At 37.8% G+C, this 21,457-nt stretch overlaps 1 protein-coding gene across 1 annotated transcript in view; it reads left to right on the top strand.

The window, feature by feature from the left end:
• CTNNA3 (catenin alpha 3) overlaps nucleotides 1–21,457 on the top strand; it is a 577,723-nt gene that overhangs the window by 82,065 nt on the left and 474,201 nt on the right. The gene's annotated exons all lie outside the window — the stretch shown is intronic.

Raw genomic sequence — 21,457 nt, 5'->3', positions numbered from 1 at the left:
TGAAAATAGAATATGAACAGAAATAATGTAAAATAGATTTAAGTGCTATTGGAGTCCTTAAAAGAAGATTCAGAGGAGAAATATGTTAACAAAATTCAAAATAATTTCAATGCATTTTGTCTGTCCTTTCTTCACTGCTTTTAGTAGCTCTTGTCTTCACTGCTTTTAGTAGTTTCAGTAAGAGAATTCTTAAAATCTTTGTCTTTGTAAGTAGAGATAAAGCTTAACCCATCTTACAGGAGTCTTAAAGGAGTCTTCCTAGGAATGAGATTTTTAAGCATGTTATTAGAGACGACACCTGCACATATTTATGCAGGGAGCTGTCACCTATCCACGGAGTGCCAGTACCCTTCCCTCTAAGAACCAGTACCTATGGAGGAAGCAGAACTGAGGATACCAACCACCTACATGTCTTAGCAGTCTGGGTTGCTGTTAAGCGAGTCTGCCATAGGTACAATTGTACTAGTGACCTGCAAGGCTATTCTTCATACATCTGTTCCTGCTAGTCTATATTACTCCTATTCTCATGTTCCCACAGTTTATGGATGTTTGCCCAGGGCAGACTCCCCGGTGTGGGATAAAGGCAGTCAGTATTATTTATGCACATATGAGTGGTGTGGGAACTGGACAAGAAAAAATAAGTAGTGTTTATTCAGTCTCCAGCTAGTCAGCTGACTATAGATCAACCTACCTATCTATTTAAAAAAAAAATAAAGCTAGAATATTTTTTTAGTTGTACTTGACAGTCAGGAAAGGAAAATGTGTTTAACTGGGTTAAGTATTTGTTCTCTTTCCTGCCACTCATTTACAGTCACCATTGTTCATGTGACTTATGACAAAAGGCTCTTTGTGGTGCTCATTCCTAAGCCAAATCAGAAGTTTATGAAGCTATATGTGGGGCATACTGTGAGCTACATGCACCTGTATTTCTTATTTTCAAAGTTCTATGATAGCAAATACCCTAGAACCCCAATTGGAGAAGTTAGACCCTGGTGCATTCATTGGTATTCTTTGAGGCAGCTGTGATTGATCTAGTCCTATTCAGATGTCAGAGACAGGATGCTTGACTAAATATACATTTAGTCTGATCCATATGGGTTATTCTTTTTTTCCTTTATGGATGTTGCATGTCCTCTGAAAGTGAATTGCTCTGCCGAGATCTTGTTTATTCCAACCTCCTCTGATGCAAACAGAGTTTGACAGATGTAGGAAATACATGTACAAACATGACTGCATGCTCTTGAAAAGCTGCTTTGGGGATGGAACTGAAAAATGTTTTGTGTAGTCAGGAAAAGAAATATTAAGGCACATCTCACATTATTTAAAAAAAACCCAACCCCACAACAAATCACTCCTCTTCTGGTGGGTTCAGGTGAATCAATGTTAGGCAGAATGTAAGCAAGGTTCCAGGTTATTGCAGCACATTTGCTGTTCTGGTGGTAAAATTGAAACAATAGACTTAGGGGACAAAATGATAAGAGTGATCTGATCTGAATTGGAGCTTCCTTTGGTATTGTTAACGTAAGTTCAGTAGAGGCAGTACTAGCACTGGTGGGAATTTTTCTGGAGAATTTTTTGGCACAGACAAGATTTATTTAGTTAGAAAATCAAAGTTGAAAGTGGAAGCATGTCTCTTACTTACATATTCAGACACATACTTGATTTTTAGCAAGATATGTTTAATTGTAATACCTAAGCCTCTTTTTTTGGAAGGAAATATTGCTAATAAAATGTAACTAGTTAAATCTTATGTAAGTTTTAAATTAGACGTTTTACCATGTATATAAATTTTACTCTGTTCATATGTACTATAAGAATGGTTTGTGAGCTTTTGTACCAAGACTTTATACTCTTTATAAGTCTTTATACTCTTGTATAATAATTTTGCTGCAATATTATTTTATATGTCACAAAAATGTCACAATGATTTATTTATGACTACCAGCTCCTCTAGTTTCTCCTTATAATTATAGAATCACAGAATAATTCAGAATGGGAGAGACCTCATGAGAGTCATAGTACAACCTCCTGCTCAAAGCAGGGTCAGCTTGGGGATCAGATGTGGCTTTATCCAGTTGCATCTTGGAAATCTCTGAGGAAGGAGACTGCACAACCTCTCTGGGCAACCCACTCCACTGTTGGGGTGCCCTCCTGGGGAAAAAGATTTTGCTTACATCTAAGATGGACTTTTTTCAGCTTATGCCTGTTGTCTCTCATCCTCCTACCATGCACCACTGGGCGGACCTTGACTCTGTCTTATTGATGGCCTCCTTGTAGGTACTGGAGGGGCTATTGTTAGGTGCACCCAAAACTGTACCTTCCCCATGCTGAGCAAGCCCCGTTCCCTCAGGCACTGCTTACAGGGAAGTACTCCAGCCCCCTGGCAATTTGATGACCCTCCACTTCTATCACTGCAGCTGACTGATATCTTTCCTGTATCAGAGGGCCCAAAACTAGACACGGTTTTCTAGATGAGATCTAACAAGCTCCAAGTAAAGGGGAACACTCATTTCCCTTGAGCTCCTGGCTATGATTCTGTTCATACAGCCCAGGACACCTTTGATCCTTGATTCATTAAGCATATTCCCAGAGAATCATTTTGGCACTGTACCTGCAAGCTCTTGTCTTCGTTGGCAGGACTAGTGTCAGTGAAGTATGTGTTCGAAGGGTCGTGGCCTTACAACTATATTGTGTCTGTAAATTATACAGCAAATTCCTTTTCTGTGGAAGATGCATTTAAATAGAATATAGTGCATAGACTTTACAAATTCTATACTATAAATGGAATGGTATATCTTTTTATGGTTCAGGTGTTGTTAGAGGCAGTATCATAAAGCTGTTTTCTGTATTCCTTTATACACGAAGAAAATTTTGCCTACAACCTTGTACGCTGCTTCCTTTTCTAACTTGCAGCAGTGGCAGACCAAATGACCTAAAATTCAGTAGGTTGGTAGAATCAGCAGTGAGTCCAACATGTGGTTGTCTTGAGTGGAAGAGACTTTAATCTTTTTTAACAATGTTTTGCAGTTGTCTTAAAAGTTGAATTGTTTCCCAATATGTCTAATTCATAGTTTTTTTCAGTATAGGAGAGTTGTCTCAAAAAAAAGGGAAGCAAATACTTCCTTGGCTGGAAAGAAATACCGTCTCCTGGCTTGTAACTCATAAGAAGAATTGTAAATAAATACATCAGTAATGCTTGCTCTTCATTGCAGCGGGACTGGGAACTGCTAGATGGGAATGCATAATACTGTTTCACAGTGGGTAACTCCTCTGTATTTGTTACTTCCATAACACATTGGGATATCATGACAAGTAGTGATTGTAATCAGGGTGGCACGAGAAGGCAGAAAGGCAGTCTACCTGATTACAGAGTTGTTTCCGTGTGTTAGTTCCCCCATCTCTCTGGAAAGAGTTTGTTTCCCTGACAACATCTGATTCTTCGGGCACCTTTGAGGAGTCCTGAGTTCTATTGAGGGGCCATCTATTTTTATGCACCTTTCTGAAGCTTTAGTTTTAATACTTTCTCCTCACTGCTGTTCTTATTTTCCTGTTAGCTCCTTGGAAGCGTTGTGCCTGCATCTCAGCCTCAGGGCAGCCTCGGGACCGTTTGCACGTTCTATGGATTCTGATAGGCATTCAGGAATTGTGTCAGCCCCTTTATCCAGAAGAATTGTTGCTAGAAAATTTTTACCAGGTGTCCTAATTCGGTGTCTGCACTCCTTTGCTGCAAAAAATACCTGTGTAAATGTTGGAAGAACTGTAGAACCACATAGCTATGTAGTTGTAGACCTATTCATAGTGTACTAATAAATACCTTGTGAAAATAATGGAGTTTTCATAAAACAGAATTTCAGCCACATCCACTGTTAAATCTTTCTGTAGATATGGGGAGAGACTTGGAGAAGTTTGTGAATTGATGTGTTTTACCTGCATGTTGTAATTCACTATGACATTCATGAGAATTTCTATGTGGCACAGAGGAAAAGGTATTTTCATAACAGGAAGTATAAAATAGTATTTTCATATCATGTCCATTCAGTGTAATCCTGTCATGAACGGCAATATCTCTCTGCTACAAACAATCATTTACTGTTGGGTTATTTAATACCATTTTTAAAGAGGAAAAAATCAGAAATTTGAGATATAAATATTTTATGAACAGGACTTTGGAACAGCTGTAGCAGTCATCACACCTATTTCCCGTAAGCGTTTTACCCCATGAGCTGGACAGTGGCTTCTTAAAATGATATTATTGAGCACGTTTTTACAATTATATCTTTCTGTGAATACATAAACAGAGAGAGATGGTGTGTATATGCACATACTATCAATTCTAAGTTTGAAAACAGAGACAATGCAAAGAGATATGTACATGTTCTGTTTCATGTCTGACACTACCTGTCATGTACATTATCTATTATATTTATTTCTGTAAAAAAAAAAAGACATGTGACTGGGCAAAATGAAGACTTTTGTTTTCTCTTTAATTCTCTTTTATATGCTTGTAAAAGCAGTCTTTCAGGTGTTTTACTTAAGAAATTATTTTACTTCAGCCCGTTTATCTTTGGCTGTGATTATAACATAAGTTCTTCAGTCTAAATTTATAATTTTTGAGTAGATAGTGTCTCACTAAACACAATGTTCTTTCACAGATACATGTTTGTGTTTCCCCCATTGGACGTTTTCTCTTTGCCTTACCAGTCGTCTATTTAAGTTGTAATTTCCTGAACATCAGCAGTAATTTTCTATAATGCCTAGACATATATATAAAGATATATATTAATATATATTAACATCAGTTTGGTTTTGTACATGTTAACTTCTCTTAACAGATGAAGCACTGAAAACAAGGTATATTCCTTGAAACGTTCTGACATGTAAATCAGAATACGAGATAACGATTTGATATGTGGTTTTTTTTAATGTTAGCTTCTGAAACTTGTCAGCACTTCCTGACAATTTGTCTTTTATAACCAATTCTTTCAAAATACCAATTTGTGTGCCCAGGAAAACATTTATGATATGGACTCTTGTTCTTTGGGTAAGTTAAACCTACATGAAGTACAAAACTTTGCAGCACAAAGTTATGTTCTGGCGTGAAGGTGTAAAGTCAGTGATTGTGTTGTAGCTGTAGCAGTCTGAAGACAAAAACTTGTCCAGGTCATAGGAGAATTAATGCTTTTATTAGGCTAGTAGACAATGCTTTTGAACAAAAGCATGCCTACGTTTTTTCTTCAGATCTATGAATTTTTCTAGTGAAATACATTACTGTCCCATAAAGAATTGTTTATCTGAGTGTTTTTGTCATTACTTTTGCCTTCTGAGTAAAATTTAAAATAAGTGTTTTCTCTAGTTCAAAGATGATATTTTTTGAAACAGAAACATGCATTTATTTTTTTTTTTAAATCTAGTTTCTTTCTCCCTACCCTTCTCTTTTCTTATTTTAAGTTGGGACTCAAAAGTTTGTGGGTCAGAGTGGGACTGAGATCTAAGGATTCTAGTCTAGCATTGGCTTGATTCTACAAGCAAAATACAAAAAATTGCTTCATACTTTCAGAGAGTTTATAGAAGCAATTACCTGTCTTTGACAGTCCTGATTATTATAAAATTGTCATTTTTTTTAATTGCTTCTCACATGTCTGATTCTGTCGATATGAATGGTCTTAATGACGAGGTAAGAGCTATATGTGTAAGTGAAGCCTTATGGTTTGATTTGAGTAGTAGTTTGTATGTGTAGATACTGAAAACCTGTACCATGACCTGTAGGCTTGCTTTTCAGAATGACTATGGAAACCTGCTTGACCAGGCTTGGAGGACTACCATTTTGCCATTGTATATGTTGATTCAGGAAACATTGCTTGCTGTTAAATTTTAGTAGCCTCAGTTTGCTGTTAGTAATGTTACTGACATGCATAAGGCCTGGAGGTGTGTTAGAGAACAGTGAGGCATTTTGAATTTCCTGGAGAGCCTGGTCTTTGAAAGCTTGTACAGTATATTGGGTGTTTCTGTTGAAGACCAACACACCCACCTCCCCCCTGAAACACTGTATGATGTTAACTTATTGTCAAATACTGCATGTTGTCATTATTTGATTTAATTATATGGCATAAATGCTAAACAAATATACACTGTTCCCTGAATTTTCCATATTACATTTGATCTGTTGCACACAATTTTCTCCACTCTGCTTGGGTAGAAAATAGCTTATTTTCGTAGCAAACCACTAAACCAGATGTTAGCTTTGTCCACTGATTGAAGATGCCATGCACTTACAGAAGCATTTCTATCTGGGAAAGCCGTATTTTTTCATCTGGAATAATTTGAATAGGATAATCTTTGTTCAAGTGACCATTTTATGATATGTATTTTTTTGCAATACTGGTAAAACTCAACAGAATTTAGTGTGAATATTTAGCATGTTAGAAATATCTTTTATTCATATTTTTAATGGCTTATGTGTTCTTGGGAATTTAATTGTATGGATGGTGCTGTTGTAAGAAATTCAGGAAGGAATTAAAAGACAGTGGCAGAATAAAGCTTATATGACAAGCATTCAGTGTTTTCAGGTTATGTACTCTCTTCATCCGGGAAAGAAGTTGTTTCAGTGGCCCCTAATTGCCTTAATTAAACACAGTATTAATAAACAAGAAATGGTGTTTCAAGGAGATGAAGTGGAGCAGTTTTTGAGGTACTACAAAATCTGCCATTGAAAAAAATGCACAGTTGCTTTGTTAGACTTAGAATTTCTTACCATTTGACCCTACAAAGATTTCATTAAGGACTTGTGGAGTTGTAGGGGAAATAAAAATGTGAAGAAGCAGTACATTATGAAGGTAAAATATGAACAGATGCTCTGGACAATAGGAGGGCTGCATAAGGCAGTCTGCAGGTGTACAGAGCAGCAGGAGGTTTACACAAGTCAACATTCATCTTCATTCTGAAAAATTCAGTAATGAAAACTGAAAGAACTACATGAACATCTTTATAATAGGGAAGTCATTAATTAACACTGAGTTAAAGTGCATTGGGGAAGACTGGTGTAGAAGTAGACAGTGTTTTTTTAAGAAGTTGGATATTTGTGGGGATATAAATGATGAACATTAAGTTATGATAGAAAAAATACCAACTAGTTAGAAACATGGACTGTTATTCGTTTATTTTCTTCTATATCTGTGGAAGTCTGGAGGTTGTTAATGATTTGTTCATTAAAGCATGACTCTCATGAGTAATTTTATTGGAGTCCTATATTAGCCACCTTAGCAAAAAGGAATAGCTTACCTCTAAACTGGCTGCTTTAAAAGATGAAATTAATTTTGTATATATGTCTAATTTTTGTTGTTACAGAAGTAAAGAAAACATAACAAAACAGTATAAGTATGTTATATCTACATTGTAAATTTTTTAACAGTCACTGACGTCCGATTTTTACTTTAGAAACATTTGTGAAAGATCAGGCCTTGTGATTTTAAAAAGTAAACTCTAGCTTTTGGGCACAAATATTTCTTTAGGGTGCTGCATGTTCCATGAGTATGTTAATTTACCCTTAGGAGAGTAAGAAGTCAATATTCGTATGATACTATAATCCAAGCCAAAATGCCATATGGCATTGGTTCTGCCATTTTTCAGCGGATAAAAATCCTGTTGAGTTGAATGAGACCTCTGTGTACAGAGACTGAAAGCATCAGTCTTTGTGTCCGTAATCAAATAAAGCTGTTTAAATGTGTAACTAGATTCACATGCATAGAGTGGTAGCATAAACATAAGCAAGAATACATTTATATATGGCAAGATTGCTTCCAGGAACCAGTCAGCTGTCTGACTTGTGTTATAAATGGAAAAGAGCTTTCTTTCTGAAAGTGCATTTCCACTGAAACCAGCCTACACAAAATTATTTTTATTTTTCATTTCTGAGAAACTTTAAAGAAAAGGGGGGAAAAAGGAGGGGGGAGGGGGAGAGTTTTGGCCAGAGAGAATTGCTGTATTTTGACATTTATTGTCAAGGTAATGTTAAGCAGATACAGCAAGTTTGGAAGTTCAGTTACGTGCAGCTGAATCACTTACTGAGCAAAACCAGTCAACCATTCAAAAAAAGCCATCTTACTAAGCCCTTCCTAGCATTGCAAGGGGTGCTGTAGTCTTAAAAACAATCAGCTTTCTATTTTTCATTCATGCTCTGAATTTTTCATTATGTCATGCATTGAACAGGAGAGAGGACCTTGGGTGGTTTTATGGATTATTTGGGTCACTTCAGGATCTTTCTCGATACATCTGCTTTTAAACAAAGCATGACAGAAGGATTGTAGATTGCAGTACTTACATACATGGTAAATAGTAAAATTCACAGTAATAAAAAGTAAACACTAACAAACACATTAACTGATCAAAAATATTATTAGCCTGTAGGTTAGAACGAATCTAGGTAATTCTGCAATAGTTAGCAACATATTACAGAAGTGAGGTTTGCAACATAGCTTGAGATTCTAGATCTAATCTGTTAGAATGCAAGTTAAAATCCACATCAAAGCATTTTGGAATGTAAGATTTTGATCTTTCATTTTCAACACAGCTTTTTTTTTTTTTTAAGTGTCTTAATTCTTTATATAGAATTTGACAATACAAGAAAACGGAAGATTTTAGAAATTATCTTTAGGGGGTAAGGCAGGAAAGAGTTTCTTGAAATGCATTGCAAAAGGACATTTCATCATCCGTAGTACTGCTGACGACAAGTAATAGTGACACAGAAGATACCCTTCCATGTCCTGGGTATTATGTGCCACACTAAAAATGTTTTCTTCCTCTATTGATGTCTGGCAAGTGAAAAATAAAAAAAAATACTATGCTTCTTATATATTCCTGTATACCTATCACCTTGATATTTGAACCCTGCTGCACAGTCTTTCCAGCGACCCTACCTCTAAAGACCCATCAAAATATCTTGATTATGTTCTCTTGAAGAGCTTCTGTAGAATAGTAAGGAGTTAAATAGGAAATCAGTAATGGCAGTACACATGCAAGCAAAGAGTGATGACTGAGAAAATGCTGTCTTTCTTAACTAAAAATCTTTAAAGCTTAATTATTAGGAAACAGGGAAATATTATGCTATTCTGTATTTATTCAAACAAGCAAAACTCTGGGTTGATAGTTGGTTAGATCGAATAAACAGAGGTTATGACAGTCCTTAGATTTGCTAGACTTGCTTCCAAGAGGTGAGATGATAGAAGATTGTAAGTGACAGAAGTTCAGTGGTATTGTTAGCATTTTTTATTGCTAAAATGAAGAAATTTATTGTCGCACTAGTTTGTAGGGTGTAGTGCTTGCATTTTTTTTTTTAAAGTTCATAAACTGTGACGAGTACCTGCTGTTGTTCTTTAGCATGTTTGTGGGGGTTTGTCACAGGATGCTAGGCAATTTATTCTGAGCTGTAAAGCTACATTGGAAAGGAGCGAAATCATAGAATGTGTTTCTTCTCTGAAAAGTGGTTTAGTAACAATGGAACAGTGCAACTATACCTTTGTCTATGACTTAGGTGTTGAATATCCTTACCACAAAAGTAGAAAATTCACCAAAATAATCTCCAATCTTAAAACTGGCAGTTGGTTGGAACCAGGTCCTTTAAATGTTACTACAGTAATAAAAATGCACCACAGTTTTTAATCTGCATGAATTATATATAATTATAAATCCAATTAATAGAGAGTAAGTAAAAGAAAAAACCCCATGAACTTGTATCCCCAAAATGAGATTGGTTTTGATCTGGCACCTGCAACTAGTCCCATTAATATGCTACCCAAGTAGAACAATTTGCACAAAGCTGTGGGTTCTTTGTCTGTTGTTTCCCCTTCCACTGCAAAGGGCTCTGAAAAGTCTTCTGGGACAGTGTTCATTCAGTGTTCAAAGTAATTCTGGAAGGCATAATTCTGGTGTTTGGCAACAGCTCTGTGAAATCAAAGACTGTCTCTGACGATGGCTTGCAAGAATAGTAATCAGGGAAAGGTGTTTTTCAAAAATCTGGGTGTTCCCTCTCCAGCCAGGGCATGGTGGCTTCAGCAAAGGCTGTGTTCAGCTCTATAGTGTGGCTTGCTTTTAGTAATAGAACTGTCCGGGCCTCAAGACTCGACCAAGGACGTTGGCCACACATTATCAATAGCAGCTGCACCTTTCCTGTGCCTTGCTTTTAAACCTGTTTAACCATAATTCTGTATCCCATTATGCTACTGCATTCAGCAGTGCTGGAGTTGGGTCTTTTTTACTACCGTTTTTAAACTGACTACAACTATGAATGTAATGCAGAGGCACCTTGTGCCCTCTCTTGCCAGACAACAAACTGAAGCTTCACTAACTAACCTTCCCCCCTTTTAAATTCGAGAGTGTTAAACTTCAGTAATAGACACTGAGATTTCTATACAGGTTTGAAGGGTTACTCTACTGTGTGTAGACACCAAAATACATTTTTAATCTCTGACAACCAGTGTATCTGCCTTAACTATCTCAGCAGTTACATCTTCAATGAACTCCAGCAGATTCCTTTTCTCACACTCATCTTAGACCTATGGGTCTGTAAATCGCTGTGCAACTACTGAGCGTTTCCTTAAATGGTGTTGATTCTTATTGTTTGTCTCTCAGTCTTGAGAGTATTTTATGTAAGAATGAAAGAGGTGGTTCATACAAAATCTAACTGGTCTTGTTAAAAAAACCCCTTCAAACAAATAAACCAACCAAACAAAAAATTTGCACGCAGGGAAGCTGTGGATTACTTTTGAACATTCAATAGCTAAGTATGGTTCTGGTTCTTTAGGCTGTTGATGGCAGGAACCAAATTTAAACAGCATAGTTAGTCTGGCAATAGAGAAGTGTTATAATTTTATTTAATTTTTTACTGCAATAGCGGTGACTTTGGTCGGGTGGATCTGAAGGTTTTCAGTACCGCACAGTTCACAGTTCTGTTCTATGTCAGGTTTATGGTGCTTCATTTTTGTAAAACAGTGCCTTAACTTGATTCAGCATAAGCTACAATTCTTTTGCCTTTCTTAAAATCAGTTTATAGTATGAGGCTTTATGGTGAAAAGAGTCTCTTGCATATGAAACAGAGGGACTTAAGTAAATGGAGCACGTAATAAACCAGAGTACAACCTGTAGAGGTGCAAATAAGCTAAGAATAATTGAGATTCCTGTGAAAACATATTTACAGTTATTCTTGTTGGTTTAGACATATTTGACCTATATAATATATGTGATGCCATGTAATATATAAAATACAAAAACACTTCAGAAACATCATTCATAGATAGCTGTGTTGCAAGGCTGGAAAGGAAATTGAATTTCATGTGTACGTGCACTCATTATATCTGTTAGGATAATCAGATCTATTTTTATCCATTTTATTTGCTATCAAAACAGTTTGTTAACCATCTCTACATTGTCCACTGTTTTGGACACAAGCATCCGTATTCCTTCCTTCTGTGAATTTCCATCAGAGCCCTTTAATTGATCCACAGGTCTCTTCATGGACTTACATCACCACCATGCAGGCAGCACTTAGAAACAGGATTAACTGGCTTCTAACCAATCAAGAACCATCTTCGTTTACATGTTTTGGTGAAGCCAAACCCTTAGGGCCTGCTGTGATGGGACGGCCCTGTAGTTGACCTAAAAACGTCTGATAGGCTAAACTACTTTTGCTTCTCTGTTCCTGCTATGATGACATGCACAGAACTGTGATCTTAGTAACATGCAGTATATGTGGAAACAGGAAAGACATGTAGATGAAGTATGGTCTCTGCCTTGCCAGTTCACTGTCCCTCTTCTGAAGAGCAATGTTGTAGCACTTTCGGTGCACAAAAACACCCAAGCAGAAAAGGTGAAATCTACAGCCCCGGTAGCAGAATCCTCTTGGTTTCAGTGGAGCAAGGATTTAATTCCTGATCACAGCCTGTTGGCAGGCAGAAATAGTCCTGAACAGGAGACATCACTATTTTTGGGACTCTTCAGCAGTCCTGTTTTGAGTAGTTTCCCTTGATTTCGCTGGGAATTATGCTTAAGGAAGAAGAGCTGAGCAGAGACTTCAATGCAGAATATTGTATTGCAGTACTCGTCTGTAAACTTGGAGAGTATGGCATTCAAGGTAAGACTGATAGTAAAGCAATCTTGTTTTGGTTGATCTCTTAATATACTGAAGGAGCATGTTCCAATATTTCTACTGGGGTCTTATTTGGTATACAAATAGCTTTTTTTTTTTTTTTTAACAGTATCTGGAAATACTTGCTTGAAAGGTAGTGGACCAAAAAAATTTCCCACATTGAGAGTTAATTTGCTTTTCTGTAAAAATATAATTTAATCTTCCAAAGCTTAGTTATGTAACATTTAATGAGTGTCATAGACTCCTAGAAGTCTGAAGGACTGCCATTAACAAGATGGAATCGTATTATTCCTGCTTTTACAAGTTATCAATGGCTTATATAAAAAGATAATAACCCATCTTTCCTCCCATTGCTATGCCTAGAAGGCCAAGAATTGTGGAATGTTGTGAATCCAAGACATGTTTTTCAAGATTTGCTGTGAGTGAATTGCATGGACTACTGTCAGATGTGCTCTTGCCCATTATGCTCTAATTTGTAGATGAATTTTTGCAGCTTGAAGAATCTACCAAGAATCTCAGTTTTTACCTACTTCTTGAATGGGTACAAGGTAGCCAGTAGACCTTCTGTGTGTGTTCAAGTCTGTTAAAAATGCTTTTGCCACAAAGCAGAGAGGAATCTCTCTCCTGGAGAGAAGAGGCAGCTGCTGCTTCTCAGAAGGCACAGACCATGCTGGGCTCTGCATGCCACTGCTAGGGTTCAGGGTACAGCAAGCCAGATGAAGCGGTACAGCAGCTGTGGCCTCAGGGTGGACTGCGTGGCACCTGGAAAGAGCAGAGGTGAGGTGATGAGGGTGCTTTCCTGAGGGCCTGGTTGGTAATGGTGGGGTAAAGTGGGAGAGGCAGCATTGACCTGAGCCTTCAGTACAGTGTGGCCGGAGAGCTGTCAGGTTCCCGAATCTTGTATTGGAGATCTCTCCTAGCACAGGTCTGGGTTTTTTTTAAATTTATTTTTGTTTGCCCCCTCATTTTGAAGATGTCTTCTTGTTCTAAGTTGCTGTTTTGCAAAGTATTAAATCCCAGCTTTACCAAAGAGCTGCTACTCATATCTTTTTGTATGCTCACCTGACGGAAAAGGTGCAAAACTCCTGTTATCAGTAGCAAATATAATCACCCATCTTCAACAAACACAACAGATTGCATATTTATTTTGACCATTAATGGTTATGATTGTTTTAGTGGGAGTGGCTGCCTGCACATTTCAAAAAAATATCAGGAAGCTGATCCAGTGTGTATTTGTGGTAATCTCTGCATTGCCCAGTGTTAGGGACTCAGCCAGGCACTTACAGCTTCAGGACCAAGTACATGAATTTACGTAACTTAACTAGAAGAAGCCGGATCTGTAGCTCAGAACGCTGCTTGCGAGGACCTTCTTTGGAGGAGCAGGTGTAATGTAGTGGCAATGCTGGCTTACACATGCGTGTCCTGTCTTCTTCTATGCAACAAATGTTAATAGTTCATATGAAAGCAAAGTGAGCCTTGCCTGCGGATAAATTTGGCCTTCATGTATTTGGAGTGGTTTTCCTGTTCCTAATCAAAACATGTATGAATGGGAAACACTTTAGAGACTCTTATCAATGTGTATTCAAAATTAATTTGAACCCCAGAGAATTCTGAAGTCATCTTTGTGTCATTCCTGCTTTTTTCTTTACTGTTGGTGGATAAAAAAAATATACCACTTCTCACACTTCTTTTAACTTGCAGTTATTTACAGTCTTTCCAATAGACATTTACGATGTATTGTTTTATTTTGCTCTCCGTTATAGTCTTGACTGAATCTGTAAATCTAAATGTTAGCAGAGCTGTGTTTTACAGTCTTCTGTGGTTCAGGTTGCCCAAGAGCTGGTGAAATCACAAAGTCGTGTCAAACGTGGCCAGAATATGGGATAGATAGGGGCTCATGTAAATGTCTGAAACAATTCTTGAAGGTATAATATACAGTAAAGGTCTGTTTTTGGTAAACTGTATGCAGTGCATTTAATTATGTGTAAGTTTTCATGAGAGCAAAGTGGATTATCACTTCTCAGTGTCAATAATGGAGAAAATGGATTATTTAAAATGCACATTGAAATGGAAAATATTTGACCTTTTTTTTAACCTGCTCTTCCTTCTGCAGCTCATCCCTGAAAATGCCTGAGCAGAAAGAGTTTTCAACCGTGTTTCTGTTTTTAAGGTATATAATTGGCTTGTGATTTATTTACCACCAGCAGTGAACTTGAAAATATATTTTATATGTAAGGAAAATACAGGAAAATGTACATAGATATCTGTGTATACTTACTGTTTAGTTGAGAAACTACAACTTTAGTTAGTCTAGGATTGGAAGATTTTTGTTTCATTAAATTGCAGCATTAGAATGGGAGATAGTAAAACTGAAATACTATAAAAAGGTTTTAAGTAAATAGATAAATAAATAAATTTATACTTTATATAGGTTTTCCAGTATACTTTCCCATACAGAGTGAACTTTCAAGCTGTAATCTTTGGAATGGAATGGCTGAGAGAGAGAGACTTCCTGGTCTCTGATGTGTGTTATTAAGAGAAACATCAAAAAAGACAAGGATGTAGCTCATTAGAATTCTCCGTGGGGGAAAAAAAGTCTGCCTACAGGCTATTAATGTTAGTTCTAGAAATAAATTAATGTTAGTTCTAAAAATAAATCCGATCAGGTTGTTACCCACTATTACAGTTTATGCCTTAGATTTGTATTCCATATTCTTATCAATATTATAAATGCAGTTAAAAATGTGCTCTTCCATTACTGTAGATAAATTTTTCTTTATTGCATACAGTTTATCTGGAAGAGGGTGTTACATATAGTTTATCTAGAAGAAGGGTTAATAAGTCTTTGATAAAATTATTTAAACAAAATGTTTTCATTTTCCAAAAGGAGTGGCTTTTCAAGGAAGATAAATTCCTTTGGTCACTATTTTTGGTGAGGAAATAAAAATTTGCAGTAGCAGTAGAATATATTTCTTCTTCCAAATTTGCTAGTTTGAAACACCAGTCTGTGGTTTGATTTGCAATAGTATTTTTCTTTTAGCATTCTGTTTTATGTGCTCAAAGCTTGCCAAATATTCATCCTTAAGGCTGAAATTTTTCATGGATGACCTTTTCTCAGAGGTGGTCTTATATTTGAACACAGGAGAAAACATTATCTAGTCCCTTTACTCATAAAGTTATGGGGAAGACACAGGAATTTAGTCTACTCTGGAAGATTCTTAAAAGTTAGCTTTATATTTAGTATGTCATATGCTCAGTATAGAGTGATGATATGTGCTTTGGTGCTTTTAAGATTAAAATTTCCTTTTAAAATGGCAGACAATATATACCTTCAGTTTCTGTATTAGTGTTTCTGATGAAATTCTAAATAATCTGATTTTTTAAGGAACCAGAACATCCATTTGGACATATTAAGGAACCACTTGGACATAATTTTAAGATAACTTCTAAAGAATTGTCTGTTCCAGTTTTCCCTCCTGACTGACTCCTGTAATACGAATGTTTTAAACACAGCAGCTTCTGCAGGCAGGCAAATACAGTTTCTCTTTTAAATAAATTCACATAAAGCCAAAAAAGAAGTCATTATTTACCTATACAACCTGGACAATGTGGAGGCTGTTGTTAATGTTCGTTCTTTGACACTACTGCGGTCCTGAATCAGCCAAGCATCTGAGTACCTTTTTAACCACAAATAGGCAAGTATTCCAACTGATTCCTAAGTCATGTCCTTCAAATCTTTGCTGTTGTAGACCAAGACTTACAACATGTCTGTGTAAATCTAAGGAATAGAGGGCATAAACTGCAGAGGGAACATCAAACATTCTTTTTCTTTTTTTTTTTTTTACCTTTTTTTCTTTTTTTTTCTCTTTTCTTTTTTCCTTTCTTTCCTTTTTTTTTCTTTCTTTTCCTTTCCACAGATCATAAAGGGTTGGAAATGGTGATGAAGTAATAAAGGCAAAAACAGTGGTAAAAGGAGTGCTTTTGATAGAAACATATTTATAAGACTGAAAGTAGAATGTGGCTCTTGGGTTATGTTCGCAAAAATTCACACTTGAAATATTTTTTCCTCTGAAACTGTTACGTACCTGTCTAAGACAGCTGGAGCTGGTCTTCCACCTAGTAATGAATTCCAGGTGGTATGTTGTGTGTATCTGAAGATGGGACTTCAGAAGCTTTGTAGTAAGTTTCTTGGGGAGAAGAATCTGGGCGTATTCTAGAAGTAGGTTGGTTTTTCTTCTTACTTTTCTACGGATTTTTTTTCCTCTCTCTATTCCATCCATCCTTTTTGCTGCTTTCTAACTTGTCTCTGCAAGTATCTTCATACTGTGCTTGATAGACTTGCTGAACAATCAAGTTGCCTCGATCTTAATGTGGGCTTATGCATTTTCATTTATGGTCCTTGTGTCATGCAGACAGATCAGTGTTTTCAAATACGGTAGCCTGGTTTTCCGCATGGATAGCCACACCTTTTTTCTCACTGAATTGTTGGTGTTACATGCCTAATGCTTCTTAAAAACATGTCTCACTGACTGAAGACCTCAATGCCTAACTGGCTGACCACACTTGAAAAAGAAAATTCCTGTTGAGAACATCAGCAGCAGAAGAGTCCATGAAGTTGCTACAAAACCCACTACGTATTTGTATGTTTAAGCAGTGAGTGCAGAAAATTCCAAACCATTTGTGTTACAGTAAGATGGTTAAGGGGAAGATGGGATTTTCTTTAAAGTGGATTTTAGTGGATTTTAAAAAGCAGTGATAAGTGACAACTGCATGGAAATAACTGTGCGTTATAAGGACTTTACCGTGGTGCTAATTGTAACACTTTGCTGCACAAGTTTGCAATGATAAGATGATTTTTCCTCCTCCTAGACTTATTCTGCAACCATTTTTATGCTGAGCAGTAGTGCTATATACTGACGTGTACATGTCATGTATGTGGTCACCATACCTGCTTTTGATGTGCTGGTCTAGTTGCAATTGTTAAAAAAATATGGCAAGAAATCAGAATGTTACGATGTAGATGTAAATTCAAAACAGCCTGCGGGATAGCTTTGATTTTACATGGTTCTTTAGTTTCTGGCTTGTTAGTGGAATCAGCAGAAACTTTGTTAGCAATATTAAGCTGCACCAAAATGCAGTGTCTTTTGACTGATGGTGATATTTGTGAACTGAATTTATATTTTGGCTGTAAGGGCTTATTTCCTGCTATAGAATAAAATCAAAGCACTGACCAAGACCTTCCCAGTTTAGGTAAAAAAACGCGATTCAAATTTTAACTTCAGCACAGTGTGGCACAGATAAGATTGTATTCTACATGCTACATTATTGCCATGTATCTTTGCCAAGTTGGGACTAAAAATGTGGAGAAGCATAAAGTTGAGATACAATGTTTTAAAAAAGTTTTTTCCTAGGTCCTACTCTTCTACCTGAGTGTTTTCTGCCATCTGAGACTGCAGATATTGTAGCAATTCTTTTTCATATTCCATCATACACTATGCTCATGACTGTTGCGTAATTTTGACCTACTACTCAAATATCTGTTTATGCTTCTTACACCAAAATCACTTTCTGACTACAGTCAGGGAGAGGAAGACATCACTGAGGAGCTGTGCCATTGTCCATCTGCCAAAATTTTAATGCAGCCACTTCTAAATCTGCTCAGAAAGATCAAACATGAGCTTTTTCATGTCACTGTTGCTTCTGGCTTGCGCTGCTCCAGACATTTAAATTATGGTGCTTTTCTCACAGAAGTGATGTGGAGACAAAATGAGCACTCACATACAATTTAAAAGGAATTTTTGAGTAATCTTTTTGCAGAAGATACTGTATTATCTATCTAGAGTCACTTTGTGTCTGAAAATAGGTGACAAAAGACGTGGTAAAGCAGGGAAACTGCTGCAGATTCAACTTAATCATTCCCAATTAAAGAATAAACAATCAAATGAAAATGATACAGCGCTGTTCTGTGAGCACTTACGTAGTACATTGCGTCAACAAAATCAAACATAAGGATTCTGTCAGGTATTGTAACCCAAAGCTTTTGAAACAGCACATGAAATGAAAGAAATCATCCAGAGATGTTACCTATAGGTGTGTTTGAAACATGCATAAATATTTTGTTTACTTTTTCTATTTCACTTAGGTAAAACTGAGTGTGTATGATAACTTCTGTAATTATAATTGATTGATGATTCATTGTCAAAATGGTCATTGTTTCTTATCACATGCATTAAGCTATTCTGCTTCTACGTGGATAGTTTCTTCAAACAGTAGCCAGAAAAGAATGTATATGATATGCACAGTGGTTTTGGTTAGTAGCCCTCCAGGGCTCTACAAAACTAGTAATGCTGCAAAAATTTTTGAGCCACTGCTTACGTGTGACCTTGAGACATCTAGGTCTTGTGCTTCCCTGCAGCAATTCTAGCTTTCTGGGTTTGAGTTTAAGGCAGAGATATTTCAGCCAACCCAGTAATTGTATTAGGTGTTTGCCTAATCTCTCACTGGCTCAAGAATTGGCACAAGGTTTTGCTCCAGCTCCACTGTGTTCTCAGCGGGGTGTACATGCCTCTCACTGAAGCTTTAATTCTCTTCTTGTGCCAGGGATCTTGGTTGAAGGCATGAGGGCAGAAAGCTTTGGCTGGGTTTTCTCTAGATAAAATAGATAGGGGAGTTTAAGTAATAATACTTCCACTTTACTTTTGCATTCTGAGTATTTTATTTAGGGAAGTAATTTATACAGAGGATCAGGACAACATTACTTTTTGAGTAATATTGGATGTAAATATGTTTCTAAAATGGCGTAAATTCAATTCACCATTATTGCAAGATTCCCCCAGAGATCGGTCCTCAGCTAATAATCATAGAATCTTAGAATCATAGAATGGCTTGGGCTGGAAGGGACCTTTAAGTGTCAGCTCGTCCAACCCCCCTGCAATAAGCAGGGACATCTTCAACCAGATCAGGTGGCTCAGAGCCCCTTTCAACCTGACCTTGAATGTTTCCAGGGATGGGGCATCTACCACCTCTCTGGGAAACCTGTACCAGTGTTTTACCACCCTCATAGTAAATAATTTCATCCTTATATCCCAGCTAAATCTACCCTCTTTCAGTTTAAAGCCATCACCCCTTGTCCTATTGCTACAGGCCCTACTAAAAATCCTGTCCCCCTCTTTCTTGTAAGCTCCCTTTAAGTACTGAAAGGCCACAATAAGATCTCCCCAGAGCCTTCTCTTCTCCAGGCTGAACAAACCTAACTCCCTCAGCCTTCCTTCACAGGAGAGGTGTTCCACCCCTCTGATCACCTACTCCAGCAGGTCCATGTCTAATAATCCTTGGTACAAAGACATGATTGCTGGTGGGAAGTATAATCTTTTGTGTATGTTTTTGTCTTCATCTTGCCTTTTTGATAAACAAAATAACTGGCAAGTGAAATACTATATCCACATGGTAAAGGTAATAAGAATCATAGAATCATAGAATAGTAAGGATTGGAAGGGACCTTAAAGATCCTCTAGTTCCACCCCCCTGCCTTGGGCAGGAACACCTTCCACTAGACCAGGTTGCTCAGAGCTCCATCCAACCTGGCCTTGATCACTGCCAGGGAGGGGGCATCCGCAGCTTCTCTGGGCAACCTATTCCAGTGCCTCACCACCCTCATGGTGAAGAATTTCTTCCTAATATCTAATCTAAATGTGCAGTCTTTTAGTTAACAGCCATCCCCCCTTGTCCTATCCCTACACACTCTTGTGAAAAGCCCCTCTCCATCCTTCCTGTAGGCCCCCTTCAGGTACTGGAAGGCTGCTATGAGGTCACCCTGGAGCTTTTTCTTCTCCAGGCTGAACAGCCCCAACTCCCTCACCCTGTCCTCATAGGAGAGGTGCTCCAGCCCTCTGATCATCTTCGTGGCCCTCCTCTGGACCCGCTCCAGCACATCCATGTCCTTACGTTGGGGGCTCCAGAGCTGGATGCAGGGCTCCAGGTGGGGTCTCATGAGAGCGGAGTAAAGGGGCAGAATCACCTCCCTCGACCTGCTGGCCACACTTCTCTTGATGCAGCCCAGGATACGGTTGGCTTTCTGGGCTGCAAGCACATATTTCTGGCTCATGTTGAGCTTCTCATCCACCAGTACCCCCAAGTCCTTCTCCTCAGGGCTGCTCTTGAGCTGGTGTACTACAGGTGGTCAAAGTTGCTGGCCTTCTGACTGTCTATCCTAACCTTTGTATGCCCAATAGCCACAAGATACATATCATAAAACCTTGGAAAGCCCAAGGGAGGGAGAGCTGACCTGAAGTTCATGAGCAGGGGTTCCTGTCATCACTCAGGATGCAGATGAACCCTGGGGTGATTTGATGATGGTGGCTTCCTTCCTTGAAGAGCCAGGGCTCTTGGTTTTCTAATAGTCTCTCTTGCATTCCTGTTCCCCTAGTTGGAGATTACTCATGCGACTGGCAACATGGGAGGGGCATTTAAACTGCTTTTTAGTCCTGTGCAGTTCAAGGGGCACAGACACGCCATTTGCCCGTAGAAAGACGTGTCTGCATTAAAAATAGATGTGACAGCTGGGGTCAGACAGAAATAAGATCCTAGGTATAGGAACACAAATTTTGTTTAGTATTAACACTAACTGTTTTGTTTGTTTGTGAGATGTACTGGCTTGTCAGGAAATCCTTGACAACAACTTTGCAAAATGAATTGGAAACTTTCTTTGTGATGAAAATATTTCAGACCTTTGCAGGAGTTTACTCAGTAGTGCCTAGAACCCCCTAAAAAATCTAAACCTATTTGGAATAGCAGAGTGTAGAAGAGGTGTGGAAGAGGGCAGGCATCTGTGATGAAAAGTTATAACCACTCATACTCTTTTTAAGAACAGCTTTTAAAGATTATGATAGCATACATATATATATATATCTGTCCCTATTTTTCTATTTTTCACGCGCTTAATGTTGCAGTCATTTATCAGCACCTTCTCTGATAGCAACAGATTCTATGTTAGCTGACCCAATCTATACAGTCTGTCTGTTGGGCTTTGGATCAAACTGGATTTAACAGAAAGTTGCCAGCATTCCTGTTAGTACCAGCATAAATCCTTACGGACAACATTTCAGAACCTTGTGAAAAGAAAAATTGGAACATAACCCATTCTTTCCAAAAATTCTGGAAAAATAAATGAGAGCCATTCAGTCAACACATGGTGTGCAGTGGGTATAAATCTTCAGGGCTGCAGATGAAATCCAGCGTGAAAAAGCCTCAGAGTTGAATTGCATAGTATCTGGTTCTGTGGGACGAGAAGTCTAAATGTTCCTGTGTACCGTGGAATATGGC

Source organism: Opisthocomus hoazin, chromosome 6 (assembly GCF_030867145.1).
Source record: "Opisthocomus hoazin isolate bOpiHoa1 chromosome 6, bOpiHoa1.hap1, whole genome shotgun sequence".
NCBI lineage: Eukaryota > Metazoa > Chordata > Aves > Opisthocomiformes > Opisthocomidae > Opisthocomus > Opisthocomus hoazin.
Note: the sequence above shows the minus strand (reverse complement) of the source record. Positions and strands in the feature narration are given on the sequence as shown.